The sequence below is a fragment of the Halichoerus grypus genome, chromosome 3 (genome assembly GCF_964656455.1).
Source record: "Halichoerus grypus chromosome 3, mHalGry1.hap1.1, whole genome shotgun sequence".
NCBI lineage: Eukaryota > Metazoa > Chordata > Mammalia > Carnivora > Phocidae > Halichoerus > Halichoerus grypus.
The window spans coordinates 70,815,058-70,832,227 of NC_135714.1; positions in this window are offsets into that span (position 1 = coordinate 70,815,058).

The window sequence follows — 17,170 nt, forward strand, 5'->3', positions numbered from 1 at the left end:
ATGTGAAGTTATAGGAAGAGGGCTGTCTAAAAACCAGGAAGCAGGCTGTCACCAGACACTGAATCCACTGGTGCCTTGACCTTGGACTTCCTACCCTCCAGAACTGTGATAAATAAATATTTGTTGTTTAGCCATTCACTCTATGGTACTTTTGTTAGAGCAGCCTAAACAGACTAGGCCAATGATTCTCATAAACGGACTCTACAGAGTAGTCTCAAGAAGGTTTGCAACAAAATGTTATGATGTAAGTTTAATAGGTGAACATAACCACTTATAGAAGAAAACTCTCAAATGGCAGGCTGTTATTAGCAGAATAAAAAAAAAACTACTATAGAGTTCCCCAAAGAGTCAAGAGCAGTCACATAATTTGCAAAGCCCAGTACAAATGAAAATGCAGGGCCTCTTATTCAGAGGGCAGGGGGAAGGTGTTGTTAAAAGTATTAGATTATAAAGCTGCTCAAGCACATGCTCCCTGCTCACTAGACTTCACTTACAGAACACAAGTTCAAAGATAATCATTAATTTAAAGATGGCATCAGCGGAGCATTAGTCCAAGTGTGGGTCCCTTCTGAATATGGTGTGTATGTGGTAGCACAGGCCACTCACCCACAGAGCCAACCTGCCCAAGGAGCCAGCCCTGCAGAGGTCCCTGCTATTCAGATTCTACCGGTTTCCACCGATGCATAGAAAAGTTACAGACTGTCTTCACCTCCTCTTTCATTTATAAAACTTCTTGTATTTTTAATCTTTGTTTCCTTGTAGTAAAAGAATAAGAAGATTCGGGATGTCAAGAAGAGGTGTACTAGTTAGGGCAACAAAAGCAGGACCTGGGCTGAGAGGCAGGGAACTACCTGGAGATAACACCTTCCAGGCTGGCTTACTAAGGCAGGCCAGGAGGTCAAGGACATGGAAGTTTATTTTACCTCAAGTTCCAATAAAACAGCAACATTTCCCCTGTGGGTGGGTTTCAGCAAACATCCTAAAGGCCACCTAATACAAAATTTCATGGGAACAGAGTGGGACAAACCTAGCATCACCCCTACCCACTCTTTGTTTGTCCGACCTCATTTCCTAGACTTCCTGTGGCTGCCATGTCTAATTCAATAGACAACCACAAAAGTGTGGGTTATTAAACAACTTAAGGTTAATTTATATTCTCATCATGTTCTAGGTTTCTGCTAAAATGCACATGTGTTATTTAAAGGGGTCTACCATCTCTGAGTTTCTTTAATTCCCTGATACAGTGCAGTTTCCTGTGAACGTTGTCTTATCTTTTCAATGATAATTTTCTCCCTGGGGAGGAGGGGACACTTAGTTCTTTTGTATCTCCTATATTCTTTATTATACCACTAAGCATGGGACTAATTACATATTGAGTAGAGTTTAGCTATATATCACAACTGGATAAAAATGTGTAGAAACTATATATAAATGTTCCCTTCTCCCCTCCTCTCCAAATGCAGCCTATTTATTTATTTATTTATTTACTTATTTATTTTTAAACAGAAAGCTTGTAAGTTTATCCTCTGGCCAGTATTTTTTTAAATATTTTATTTATTTATTTGACAGAGAGAGAGAGAGAGTGAACACAAGCAGGGGGAACAGCAGAGGGAGAGGGAGGAGCAGACTCCCTGCCTAGCAGGGAGCCGGATGTGGGGCTCCGGGCTCGATCCCAGGACCCCGAGATCATGACCTGAGCCAAAGGCAGCTGCTTAATTGACTGAACCACCCGGGCGCCCCACAGCCAATTTTAAATGTAAATCTTGGGGCACCCCGGGTGGTTCAGTCAGTTAAGCATCCAACTCTTGATTTCAGCTCAGGTCATGATCTCAGGGTTGTGAGATCCAGCCCCTCATTGGGCTCAGTGATGGGCATTGAGCCTGCTTAAGATCCTCTCTCTGCCTCACCCTCTGCCCCTCTCCCCAGACACCTCTTGCTCTTTCTTTACCTAAATAAATAAATAAATAAATGTACATAAATATTAACCTTGATGCATTTTCCTAACTACTACGGTACAGGATAATTTACAGTGTTACTCAAATCTGGTATATGCCAATGCTAAGAGTATTAGAGTGAGGTTACTATATTTCTATATATACACTATATAAATCCATCAATTTCCAGGCCCATTTATGATACATCACAGCTTTACTTAAATCATTTGGAAATATTTTCTGAAATTCTTGAAAGAGTTTCAAAACAAAACAAACTTTATTTTAACTGATATTAATCACATAATAGTAATAGGAGAAAGTGAGGCTATCATAAAATCCATTTTTACAATCCCAGGTGTTCTATCGACTTCCCCAGAATGCTTCTGTCACCCCTTCCCTGGTACGAACACTAGTCCTGACCTCAGGCTGTGCCAGCTCTATTGCGTCACAACTTAGGTCTAAGCAATAAAGAACAATATTTGTTGTGTGAGGGAAATAGCAATTACTAAAATAAAGTTTGTATAATACAATAACATTTTAGAATGACCTTGAGGAAGAAACTCTTAGACCAATGAGTTGAACTTTCCGTGAAGCTTCTCAGACAAAAGAGAAGAAGGCAGATTAGTGAAGGAAGAAATTAGAACAGTAAGGACAAAAATTTCCCCAAAGTGAGCATGAGGTAAAAGATTTTCCAGTCACAATGAAAATAGAATTTGCTGACAAGGTCATGATCACATCAGACAGCTCACAACTGGGAACAAGGAATTTACAAAAAGCATTATTTATCTTTAACTACAAATTTGGAATGTTTCCAAGCTACATCTGGGAAATGCCTGCCTGCCCTTGACCAGTATATTGCTCAATTTTCCCTCTTATATCTCATTTACCACACTCATGCCACCTTAAGGGTAGTGAGGAGTTCACTGACATGAGGTACCTAACATAGTAAAAGACTCATAGGAACAGAGTAGAATGGTGGTTTGCCAGAGGCCGGGGGCGGGGGGTGGGGGGTGGCAAGGGGCAGTTGCTCTTTGATGGATAAAAAGTTTGAGTGATGCAAGGTAAGTTCTAGAGATCTGCTGTACAACATCGTGCCTATAGTTATCAACACTATATTGTACACTTAAAATTTGTTTAAAAGGGTAGATCTCATAGTAAATGTTCTTACTGCAAGTGTTTTAAGAGTAGTAAGGAAGCACTCAATTGCATTTAATTTGAGCCATATTTTTGCTCCTTTAACTGGTATAATTGATTCAGGTGATTCAGATATTCATCATTGGTAAGGCATTCCTTATTAAATGAATTGGAACATCTGTGCTCCTAATTTAATGCAAAACCCCCATGACTTTCTGATCTTTGGCATTATTTTTTTTTTTAAAGATTTTTTTTATTTATTTGTTTGACAGAGAGAGACACAGCGAGAGAGGGAACACAAGGAGGGGGAGTGGGAGAGAGAGAAGCAGGCTTCCCGTGGAGCAGGGAGCCCGATGTGGGGCTCGATCCCAGGACCCTGGGATCATGACCTGAGCCGAAGGCAGGTTAACGACTGAGCCACCCAGGCGCCCCTTTGGCATTATTTTTGAGAAGTCCACCTGGGTATTTGTACTGTAACTGATTAACACATATCCTCACACTATAGTTCAATGCAGTAAACCTTCCCTGACAACCAAAAGATTTTATTCACAATACAATGAATGATTTTGAGTCCATCACTGACAGTGGGAAATGGCCTATACTACTGTTCATTGAGGGAGGATCCCATTGTTTTAAGATAGTAAATGGAACAAGGTGGACTTCTACTCATTTTCCAAGAATAACATTGATTTGCAGCAAGATCTCTGAAGAATCATTTCTTTACCATTAGAAGACATCGCTCCTTCCTAAGGCCAAGAAAACACTTAGGATGCCTGGTTCCTTTGTAGATACTAGATCTTTGGACTTCCCCGGACTGGTGGCATTCACGTAGATAGGTGTTTAAGGTTGCACAAAACACAATTTAATGCCTTTGAAACAGCTGGAAGGAACACACTCCCTCCAGACCATGCAGCCTAAAGGGATTCTGGGATAATTAAATGAATGCCATAACCCAAACAAAGTCCAGGGTTTATGAGGCCCAGTCTCTTCAGGTGCTGCTTTCAAAAAAACACAATCAATTGTTGTGGGTTCTAAATAATACAAGCTTAAGGAATTGTATTATTGGAAGGGTGCTAGACAGCCTATGATAGCCACATTTCTGTAGCATTTTACACAAGATTGAAAAAAAGCCGATTATTCATCTCAGAGAATTGACTTTCTTGATGACACCACTGAAGTTCAAAAGTTGAAACTAGGTAGGTGTAATTCTAATCCTCACTTGCTTCTTTAGACCATCATCAAAGGGAATTCAATTCATAATCCAGATTATTTTTAAAATTCCCTTTTCCCATTTCTCGTTCATTCATTTCTTCTCTCTCACAGCTGCCCCCCCACACCCCCACCCAGTCTTTCTTGCCACACTCCCCTGAATGTTTTCCCTGAAGCCCACTGACTTACTAGAACCTTTTATTCTATCTCTTCTCATTCTTTTCTATACGTAGTAAATCTGAACTTTTAATTCACAAACTCTCCTAATTCATACTTTCTCCTGTTTTTTGCCTTCCTAATTACCCTGGTCTACATCAGTGTTTCTCAACCTTCTTTTTAGTATTGCTTCCCCCGAGGAGACTTTTTAGACATACTTTTTCTTAACTCCCTCCCATGAAATTTTAAAGTTACAGATATACCATATATTTGCTTACATGTTATATACATGTATATATAATACAATAATATCTGTGCTTTATTTTATATATATATGTGTGTGCATGTATACATACGATCCACACATACACATATATATGTATATATAAAGTAAATGTCTATAGGGGAGGCTTTATGTATAAAGCATGATTTTTTATCACCCCTCCAAGAACAAATCCTCCCTCTTGGGAGCAATATCAACATCATCGCAGCTGAGAATGCATGGCTACAACATAGGTAGGACAGCAAAGGGGAGCAGGAACTGATGGGCAAGCAGTGCCAGCCGACTGCAGTTTTTTCTGTGAGAATCCCAATTCGACTCCCTTTCTGCCTATTTTTTAGTCACTTGGGTGTACCAATCTAGCCCATGCCTGTCCTAAGCAAAACTGTATAATCTGGCCTCCCTTCTTAGCTTCTGTGATACTTCATTCAAAAATCATTCTTGGGGCCCCTGGGTGGCTCAGTCATTAAGCGTATGCCTTCGGCTCAGGTCATGATCCCAGGGTCCTGGGATCGAGCCCCGCATTGGGCTCCCTGCTCAGCGGGAAGCCTGCTTCTCCCTCTCCCTCTGCCCCTGCTTGTGTTCCCTTTCTCGCTGTCTCTCTCTCTGTCAAATAAATAAAAACAAAACAAAACAAAATCATTCTTACTCCTACACCCAATAAATGCCTACGCATTTGGAATCTCACCTCCTAGCTATCCTTAGGGTAATTTTTGCATGTTATAGACTAATCCCACAAAGTTGATATACTACTTCTCTGGAAATCATTTGCATTTCCCTCAAAAAGGAAACTATCTCCCCCACAGGCATTAAGTTTTGCTGGTAGTTCAGACACCATAGAAAGCAAGCAAGGAGATGATTTGGAACAAAAACATTCTCTAACTATCCCTAAAATCATAAAAGAATAAATCACTGAGGTGACCCCTACTCTGCCTCTTCACACTGCTCAGGATGACTCTCTTACCCATCACCGCTCTCCCCGATAATATTACCTAGTCTTCTAGAGCAGAAGCTTGTGAGGGAAGGGGGAGCATCATTAATAGCTTTGTAGTCATTATACCATCTAGTGCAGGACATTGCATATTGCTGTCACTCAATGGAGCCAACCTGAATTCCCAATTCCATATATTTCTCATTTTAAGAAGTAGTCCTGCCTGACTTCTGGTCCTCAACCTCCTCATCCCTCAGCTAAAAATAATAATCCCTATTTCTATCTTCTCCATATGCCTAATTAAGATTTCTATGAGAGACAGCAGTGCGGTGGCTGTACTTTTCAAACTTATTTTTGCCTCCAACACATAGTAAGCATTACATTTCACATCATGACCCAATCCACTTACAAACACACACACACACAGAAGTTTCACAAAACAATGTTATGTGGGATGTACCCTGCTAATTTCTATCTTCTTTTTTTTTTTAGATTATTTATTTATTTATCTGACAGAGAGAGACACTGTGAGAGAGGGAACACAAGCAGGGGGAGTGGGAGAGGGAGAAGCAGGCTTCTCACTGAGCAGGGAACCTAATGCGGGGCTTGATTCCAGGACCCTGGGATCATGACCTGAACCGAAGGCAGACACTTAACGACTGAGCCACCCAGGCGCCCCTCTATTTTATTTCTTAACACCATAGTTGTGACGCACTGAATCATTCTCAAGACCTAGAGTTGGCTGTGACCTGAAGTTTGAAGAACAGAGGGTAGAGGTTGAGGGCATCTCAGGGTTTTGAGTCAGAATCTGAAATGGGTCCAAACTTGGGCACTTTGATATTGAACAAATGATTTAGCCTCTCTAGGCTTTGGTGTTCTCTCCTTTAAGATAGAAGTAACAATAGTACTTACCTAGAAAAACTGTTGTGGGAAATTAAATAATGCATCCAAGGCCTTTTGTTTAGCATAAGACATACAGTAAATGTTAATAATTGTTAGCTCTTATTATTCATTCTTTGAATTCTTTTGAGAAACTTGGAAAAAGAAGTTATGTAAATGTAAAATATAATACTTATATTTCACTCACTATGGGCTTAACTATGTTCAATAATTTTTTTAAAGATTTATTTATTTATTTTAGAGAGAGCGCACATGAACGGGGGGCGGGGAGCGGCAGAGGAAGAGGGAGAGAATCCTCAAGCAGACCCCCTGCTGAGTGAGGACGCCAACATGGGGCTTGATCCCAGGAACCTGAGATCGTGACTTGAGCCAAAACCAAAAGTCGGATGCTCAACTGACTGAGCCATCCAGGTGCCCCGTTCTATAATTTTATGTCTTTAATTTCATTCAATAATTTTATATGCCTATAAATCTTGTCTTCTTGGCTGTTACAACTATGTTGGAACTCCTCATAAGGTTTTTCTTCTGCTACATGTAGCATTAGCCCAGAGCTGAGATTCAAGTACTATTAAAGTTCTCATCTAGCTGCTTTTTTTGCAAATAATTTTTATAACATGTTAAGGAAAATGATAATGTAAAATAGATTAGGGAGTAGGGAAAGGGTAAATGACTTGCAACTTTGCATTAATACCTCCAACAATGGCTGAAATTTATCTTAAAAGAAGATAGCTTTCATTACTGTAATATGGAACTTTTCCCAAACAGTAACTTAAAATAAATATGAGAACCCCAAGTCATAGAATCATGGTATTTTTGAGAAGTGCCACTTAGAGTGAAAATGTCTTATGAAAACAAGTACTCTCCACTTGCTTTGCCCTCATAAATCAGGAAGCGGTATTCCAAACTGATGTAGGAAAACAGCGAAAACCAGTTTCTGAAGATTATAAAACCCTATATTGCTATGCTCAAAGGTGTAACAAGATTACACCCTAAGGGAAGAATATGATACTGTATTATACCAAAAATGCATTTTCATGAAGGCATTTTATAACAAATAATAATAATAATAAAACAGTAAAATAAAGCTGATCTAAATAATGCCAGAAAGAGTAAAATCAATAATTATTCATTGAACACCTCAACTAAAAACTGTGGAGAATTAAAGGGTCAAGTGCTCAAGAAATTAACAAGTGCTTGGACAACTAAGATGAATACATGTAAACTTCATTAGCAAATTGAGTTAAAGAATATGTTGAGACAGGAGAGACATCACAGAGGAATGCATGGCTGATTGAACAAGAGAGGGAGAGATCACTGTGGGTCAAGATGCTAGGGGAGAGTGAAGTTTAAGACTTGACACCAACTGCTCTCCACAATTGTCCTTGTGGAAAAGGACTTAGCACCATCTGTCTAAACCCCTGCTGGGAGGAGTTAGTTAAAGCGTTACTGGGTATGTTAGGTTCACTATGAACTTAACCCTTGACTAGACCTAGGACATAATAGGGCAATGAAATGTTTGAAAATTCTCATGACTTCTGTTGTTTACAAATTGGTGAAGAATTATATATTTTATCGTCAGTGGATGCCACCCTGGCATCCATTTAGGATCCACACAATTCCCTCCCTTTTTAAATATAGTAGTTGTGTATTTAGAATTTGAGGTTAGACACATGTTAAAATATGACACAGTCTTTCCTGCTGGATAGCTCAGAACACCCAGTTATACTTATGTAAACACTGAAAAAATGTTACAGAGGAAGTGAGAGGTTTACATATTAAAATGAACACTAGCATTACCAATGGTACGCGCAAATATAATTTAAATCTATTCTAAGTAAAAGTTCAAGATTTGTCCCAATCGTTTCTGCCAAATGTTGTTCTCACTTTGTGCTGGAATTTTTGAAGAGTAGAAATGTCTTAAAGTAAGATTTGTGTTTTATGTTATCCAAGAAGGTGATTTCTATTAATAATTGTCCCCTGGTGACATCTGGAGCCTTGACAAGAGTAATGAGGACAATGGGACTAGTGACTAAGCATTATTATATTGATTTTTCAATGTATCCTCTTTTGATCAGGTTTTCAGGGGACTTCCTGAAGTTGACAACCACAGCAGCCCACCAAAGAGGAAATGATTTGGAAAAATAACAAACCCAATGCTAGGGAGGATAATTTGCAGTTAAATATAGTATGTATATATCTAAAATTACTCCGAAACATACTTAAAAGTATTAATAGCTAGACAAACTATCAACCAATCAACTAACAATTTGTTGGCCTTGGAGTAAATAAAGAGCCTTTCAATTTTCTTTTTAATTTAGTTATTTACTTTGGAGACTCAGAGTACAACCACAGATGAAGAACAAACATCAACCCTTTGAAGGTTTAAGCAAACACTTTCTGTATATGCCTAATGTGAGTCCACATGACAGAATCAACCAGGTGCTCTGGGCAACAGGTCTTGTATTCACACAGCAGATGCCCTAGAAAGATAGCAGAAATATTTTCCTCTAATTGAACACACAGCTATCACAACTGTGCTCTTTAATTTAAAACCTAGGAAGATGAGTTGACTGTAAACTCAATATGAACCAAAGGTTGGACGTGTGTTAAAAGGCTAGGAATTATCTTAGTCCATTAAATATATCCTCTAGTCAGATAATACTTGTATCTTTTTTAAAAAAATTTATTTATTGTTATGTTAATCACCATACATTACATCATTAGTTTTAGATGTAGTGTTCCATGATTCATTGTTTGTGCATAACACCCAGTGCTCCATGCAGAATGTGCCCTCCTTAATACCCATCACCAGGCTAACCCATCCTCCCACCCCCCTCCCCTCTAGAACCCTCAGTTTGTTTTCCAGAGTCCATCATCTCTCATGGTTCGTCTAATACTTGTATCTTGATGGGCTGGAAAGCCAATTGCATGAAGAAGAATGAAAGCGATGTGTTTGCTCTCTTTGTAAAAGAGAAGATCATCGTAGGAATAGTGGCAGTGACTTCAAAAATTTTAGGAGCTAATATGTATTAGGAGTAGACATTGTCTATTTTATGTAGAGGGCAGCCCTTATAAGTGGAAATTAGAAGAAAGATTTCAGCTCAAAGAGAGAAGAACTTTTAAATTAGAGTAGAAATGATCTCATAATAGTGAATTCCAACACAACTCTACAGGTTTAAGCTAAGAATGCATGCCTCTCAGGAAATACCAGAGTGCTGATGGACAATTACATCAGAAGTTCTAAGGATCTGAAATTCTGAAAATGAAAAAATTTTTATATTCCAAGTCTCATTGAATCTTATGAACACAATCTAAAACTATTAACTAAAGTGAAGTTGCTAGAACTCACAGAATTGGACAAAATTTAATACAGGATTATGGGAGAGTAGAAGTCTTATAGGAAATCAAAAATACTTTTTCTGCCAGTTCCTGGATTTGAAATGTTTCTACTCAAAAAGAAAGTGCTGAATATGAGCATGATTATATTTACTAGTCGGCTTATTTCAAAAAGTACATTAGTCTGTCATTCTTTTGAAATCTAAAAGCACCCTGCTCCTTGAATTAATAAAATATTTTATTTAGATACAACAGTGAAGGAACCTGTAGGCTGCACTTTGGTTTAAAAAACAAAACACACTGCTTTTGCCAGTTTCAAAATATGGAAAATTGTAAGCAGCACTGTTGGTTGTGCTAATCATAAGACTTAGTGCTTCTATTTTTCCCCCTTCTCTGCACACTGCTTAGACTTGTTGCTTTCCTTTGCTAAATATAGCTGGCTTCCTGCTATTTTCACAGCTGACTGGAGAATTTCATTAGGAAGGTGGAAAGCTAACACTGTCACTCTGATGAATAAAGCGGTCAGCTGATAGCTCTCCTTGCTCCAGTGGAAAAATTTACAACGACTAGAGGTGCTGAGAGACAGAATGGAGTTTCATTAAAATGGCCAATTAGTGCAATAAGCAAAAGGCAAAATGTGACAGCCTCCCTCCCACTGTTTTCCCTTATCAGGCAGGTGTTAAAAGCTCTGGTTGAGAGTTTGAAAGGGGATGGTCTTCTCTAGCTCAAACCTGGCCTCAAGGATGATTTCATGCCTGGAGCCTTATAAAATACGATTAGCTATCACTCTTCCCTGACTCCATGAATGAAGTTCAGTGAGTCTTGCCTCTACAGATCAACTGCAAATTTTCAGGGACTTCTTGTCGCCTACAGAATAAAGCCCACAGCCCCAACCCAGACTTCAAGGTCCAGATATGTCGTTCTGACCATACCTGCATTTCTCCCCTACGTTAACCCTTTACTCCAACCAAAGTATTCTGCACATCTTTACCCCAACACACCTTTACATCTTTGTCATCTTTGTCTGGAATGCTAATCTCATCTGTCCCATCTATCCCAATGTACCAAACTCTGGCTCAAATCTCTCCATCTCATCTCTGATTATCCTCCAACTAGAATTCAGTGGTCCCTTATATGTCATGCCCTAACCCAGTATCCTGAGCTCCTTCCAAGTGATATGGATCATTGATCAAACGAGCTGAAGTTCTTAATTGCTGTCCACTATCATTGGTTAGTTATGTTCAGGTTAAAAGTGAAAGTATCCCTCATGATTTAACAATTGCCAACCATAAGATCCTGCATGTAAATTAAATGTCCTCACAGAAATATTGAATTTGCATCAAATTATTTTTCCCCATCTGATCTAAAGCTATAGATTACTTTGTTAGATTTGATTTCTATTTAAAAAATAATGCTTCTCATTTTTTTAAATTGTAGAATCACGTACAGTTCGTTATACTAGAATCCCATTCCCTGCCTAGCCACAAAAGCTGAGTTCACAGATTATGAAGTCTCTATTTCAATACATAGAGATTTACTTAATACTTTGTAAAAATTGCATAGTAGTTCATCATATGAATATAAAATTATTTGATCAATCTTCTGCTAAAGGAAATATAGGGTTTTTTCCCCCAGCTTTTTTATTGTAAGTAGTACTTTAATGAGCAATTTGTTCATATATCCTTGGAAATTATCTCTGGGATAAATTCCTAGAAGTGGAATTACTGGCTCATAGGGTTTTCTGCATTTTTAATTTAGAGAGATCTTGCCAAATTATACTTTAAAAACAAGGCTAACAAACTCTGAAACCAATAACTTATAAGTTGTTTTGGTACTTACTAGTTGAAATGACTAATTCATAAACTTTTCTTATGACTTAAAAATATTAATGCACCACATTTTTAAAAAAGATTTTGTTTATTTATTTGACAGAGAGATAGATAGAGAGCACAAGTAGGCAGAGAGGCAGGCAGAGAGAGAGGGAGAAGCAGTCTCTCCGCTGAGCAGGGCGTCCGATGTGGGGCTCAATCCCAGGACCCTGGGATCATGCCTGAGCCGAAGGCAGCCGCTTAACTGACTGAGCCACCCAGGTGCCCAAAGCACCACATTTTTTTAATGCACTTTATTAAGAAGAAAGATATTACTTTGGTTCTTACAGTCTAGGAATACATGACATTAATTCTACACCCATGTAGAAGTGTCAAGGAACTTGCTGGTAAAAGTCTATGAACATTAATTTGAGTTGTATTTGAAGATTTGTGAAAAAACTGAGAACTTCTTAGTAACTAAGGAAATATGAATAGGGCTTGGTTCTTGTTAGGAGAAGGAAGAACAGGATGTAAGTCTTTCTATTGTCAAAGGGAGATTAAAAGTCAATGAAATAAATATAATATTAACCATCCTACAACCCTAATGAATAAATCTAGACATTTTTCTTTTTAAAGATTTATTTATTTATTTATTTGACAGAGAGAGAGACACAGTGAGAGAGGGAACACAAGCAGAGGGGGTGGAAGAGGGAGAAGCAGGCCTCCTGCTGAGCAGGGAGCCCGATGCAGGGCTCGATCCCAGGACCCTGGCTGGGATCATGACCTGAGCCAAAGGCAGACGCTTAACAACTGAGCCACCCCGGCACCCCTAGATCTAGACAATGTTTATCAATCCCTGTTAACCTCAAAAAAAGACATTATAGCATTTATCTCAATTAACATACACAAAACCACCTATGAAATACTTTTGATCAAAAAGTCAAATCTGTATCTGACCAAGATTTAAAGTCTAGATCTGATCACCAATTCACAGAAAATACAGAAACATATTAGACAATAACACAAAGATGCAATCAGCAAAAATCAGAAAAATGACCCATTTTTTAAAACAAACACATAGAGGGAGAGAAGAGAGAAAGAGCATACATATTAAAAGAGACTTACAGAGATGTATGGGCAGCATTTGGATCCTGATTCAAACAAACTGTAAATAAAATATAAGATAACTGGGAAAATCTAATATTGACGAGATGATTTTTTAAAGATTTTATTTGTTTATTTGAGAGAGAGAGAGAGAGAGAGCACTCAAGCAGGGGGAGGGATAGAGGGAGAGAATCCCAAGCAGTCTTCACCCTGGGCTTGGAGCCTGGCGCAGGACTTGATCTCACCATCCTGAGATCATAACCTGAGCTGAAATCAAGAGTTGGACACTTAACTGACTAAGCCACCCAGGTGCCCCTAATATTGACTAGATAATTCATGAAATTAATACAGTATTGTTATTTTCAGGTACTATAATGGTATTGTGGTTATTTTTTAGTCTTTTTTTTTAAAGAAATACATAGTGAAATATTTAAAAATGAAATTATATGATGCTCAAGATATGCTTCAAAATACCCTGGGTGGGAAGAGAAGTGGACTGAGGTATAGAAAAAATAAGATTGGCTAAAAGTTAATTGTTGAAGCTGGTTGAGATGTACATGGAAGTTCATTGCATTACCCTGTGTATTTTCTATGTTTTAAATTCTCCACAATCAAACATTCAAAAATCAAAAAGGTTTTCATTAAGATGTTTTGAAATGTTCCTTTGTAAATGTTCCTTTTGAAATACCCCTTTAAAGAGAATAGCTTTAGGAAATTTGAAGGCTCTTACATAACGGCCACAAACTCATTGAACACCCAGAGGCTTGCTTCCAAGCCTTCTGCCTGTGATTTTAGACAAGAGTAAGAACAGGAGCCAGATGGTATGGAAAACATACTTACAAGTGGGTTCATGAGCCAAATGAAAGCTATAATTTAAGGGAAGGAACCAACAGTCCTCTTTAGCTTTAAAAATGTTTTTGAACTCAGAAAGGGACATGTATAGCACTCTAACACAAACTTATAATCTTTGGCCCAGACAAATGGATGCTCTTGTAGACAATGACAATGTAGAGTTCGTCATCTCTTTCACATGGAATTTCTTCAGTTGCACCATCTCACCACATCCTTCCTTAGGGGGTCCTCTTTTTCCTCTTCCACTTTATCCATTCTCCATTCCCCTCCAACCTATACCAAAGGAAAGAAAACATACTATTTTCTTTGCCTAGCTATTCAAACATATCCCTGCAAGAAATCACTTTTTAAATACATAATACATTGGATTGCTTCTGACCAGTCTTATTAATGAAATCTTTATAGCAGTCAAAACCCAGGCTGACTAGTTTATCAAAAGACTGAAAATAGTGCCTCTCTACACGGTTACTAGCAGTAGTAACCTTGTTTCCACAGTTTCTTGGCTTATTTTTCTTTTTTTTTCTTTTTTAAGATTTCATTTATTTATTTGACAGAGAGAGACACAGCGAGAGAGGGAACACAAGCAGGGGGAGTGAGAGAGGGAGGAGCAGACTTCCTGCAGAGCAGGGAGCCCAATGCCGGGCTCAATCCCAGGACCCTGGGATCGTGACCTGAGCCGAAGGCAGACGCTTAATGACTGAGCCACCCAGGTGCCCCTTGGCTTATTTTTCAATTGAATCTCAACACCAGGTGACCTTCAAATGCGCCCTTAATTTCCATTCGATCATCATATTACTCCCTCTACTTCTCTATTCCATTAAGTATATGTAGAGTTCACCAGTTAGTTATCATACAGTGTAATATTAATTTCAGGTACAGAATTTAGTGATTCATCACTTACTTGAAAAAAAGAATAAAAAATAGAGAACTATAGAGAACACATCCCCCGAGGGGAGGTGGGTGGGGGATGGGTGAAACAGGTGATGGGAATGAAGGGGTGCACTTGTGATGAGCACTGGGTCTTGTATGGAAATGCTGAATCACTACATTGTACAGCAGATTCTAATATTACACTATCTGTTAACCAGCTGGAATTAAAATAAAAACTTAAAAAGAACTTCTGGAAACTAAAGAAAAGACAAAGAGAAAATATTAAAAGCATCCAGAGGAAAAAACCCATCATTTCTTTGTATGGGAAAAACAACTCTAATGGTAGATGATTTCTCATCAGAATTCAGAAGGCACAATATTTTTCAAGGCTTAAAAGGAAGTAACTGTCAACCCAGATTCCTATATCCAGTGAAAAGATCCTTGAGGAGTAAAGAGGAAATCAAGATACTCTCACATGAAGGAAAACTAAGAGGATTTGTTACCAGAAGACATACCCTAAAATAATGACTGAAGAAAGATCTCTAAACAGAAAGGGAATAGTAAAAGAAGAAATCTTGAGATATCAAGAAGGAAGAATGAGTACAGTAAACAAAAATATGGGTAAATATAATTGACTTATGCTCCCCTCATAATTTCTAAGTAATGTTTGATGATTGAAGCAAAAATTATGGTTTCACTGAAGATTTCTACCCAACATTTAAAAAAAATTAACACCAATTCTACACAATCTCTTCCAGAAAGTAGAAAACATTTCCTAATTCATTGTACAAAACTGGTATTACCCTGATATCAAAACCAGACAAAGATAGTACAAAAAGGGAAAACTATAGGTCATAATCCCTCATGAATAGAGATCCAAAAATCTTTAACAAAATATTAGAATATATAATTAAACAATAAAAAGAACATGAAAAAGTGGGTTCATGAGGAAATTGAGACTTGAAGAAAGTAAGGGATTTATCTCAAGTCACAAAATTAGCAGTATGGAGCTGAAATTAGATCTTCCCCTCTCCAAGTCCCTGCATTCTTCATCACACCAAACCATAGTACACAGGAAAATAATAATATTTTAAATGTGTAAAGACATTTGAAAATTTTAAATGGCTTCTGCATATGTTGCGTTTTGGAATCTTTGAAATGATCCTATGAGTTCAGAAGGGCAGACATTAATCCTTCTACTTTACACTTAAAGAAGCTCAAGTGGCAAAAAGTTAATGACTTGCCTAAGGTCAACTGACAAATTGAGGCTGAAATCAGGGTCAAAGCCAAATCCCTATGTTTCACAATACCAGACTCCCTCTGGTGTCCCTATAAAACAACAAGGTCATCACAGCCTAAGGAGTTGGAGGAAAATCTTCACCAGCCTCAGGAAGTGGCATTGGGCAGGGAAGAGGGGGTGACACAGCCATGACTCAGAACTGACTGGAGCCTGGAGGGCAGGGAAACCCACCCTTCAGGTGAGGCAATAAGCCACATCCTTGACTATTTGTGTGAGCATTTAGAAGAGTTCCCCTACTACCTTCCTGAGGAATTTTTCTTTGGCCTAAACTTGTCATTTTTGGTTGAAGCAAAATACCTTTCTCAGAATTTTAACTAGATAGCCTTTCCTTGACTTCTTGACCTGCAAGTGTTTCTCAGCCCTCACATTTTGAGATGCCCCTGTGCACCCTGGAGGAGGAAATCCTTCCAGGATGTTGATACTATTTATAGGATAAAGGTCAGGTAATAAGAATAACAATATAAGAAAGATAAAATGAAGAACATGAACTGAGAAGGAACTAACATTTGAGGGCTTACTCTCTGGCAGGCATTATGCCAAGTTCCTTACATGGGTATTTAATTCTCACAACACCCACGAGGTGGGTGCCATTATTGTCATTTTGCAGACAAGGAAACTGAGGCTTAGAGAGGCTGGGCATTTTGCCTAAAGTCACAAAGCCTGCAAGTGGCAGAATGCAGATTTGAAGCCAGGTTTTCTGACTCCAGAGACTCAAAATACTAGCTCTGCTGGGTGGGACATCCTTTGATCACCCAGAGGGTACATTGTTCTTGAGAGAATGAACAACTAATGGCCCCTATCAGGTGCAACTACTCCTAGTATTACTAATACTAATAATCATAATTAACACTGAGTGAGCACTTGTGTGCCAAGCACTGGGTGAAGACCTTACACCTATCATTCCATATAATCCTTACAACAATTCTATGAGGTAGCTATTATCAGTACAATTAGCAAACAAGAAAACTGGGAAGCAGAGAAATTAAGTAATTTGCTCAAGGTTACACAGCAAACAATTGGTTTAATCCAGGAAGTATAATTATAGTACTATCAAATTTTTTAAAAATAATAAAATTTTCAAAGGAGAATCTATGGTCAATTAACAGAATCAAGCTTACCCATTCAAGAAGCATCAAATACAAATGTTTGTATTGAGAGTATTATGTTCTAAACCAGCTAAGTGAACTAGTTCTTGGCAAATCCTGAAGACAAATCTAATTGCGATCACTTATGAGACGTGTCAACTGGAAAATTTCAGTGTTCCAAATGTGGCCAAGTTCCAAGACCTTTACAAAGTACCCACTGATGACAAATTTTGCACATTTTTCCCTATGCACTTTGTATTCCATACCATAA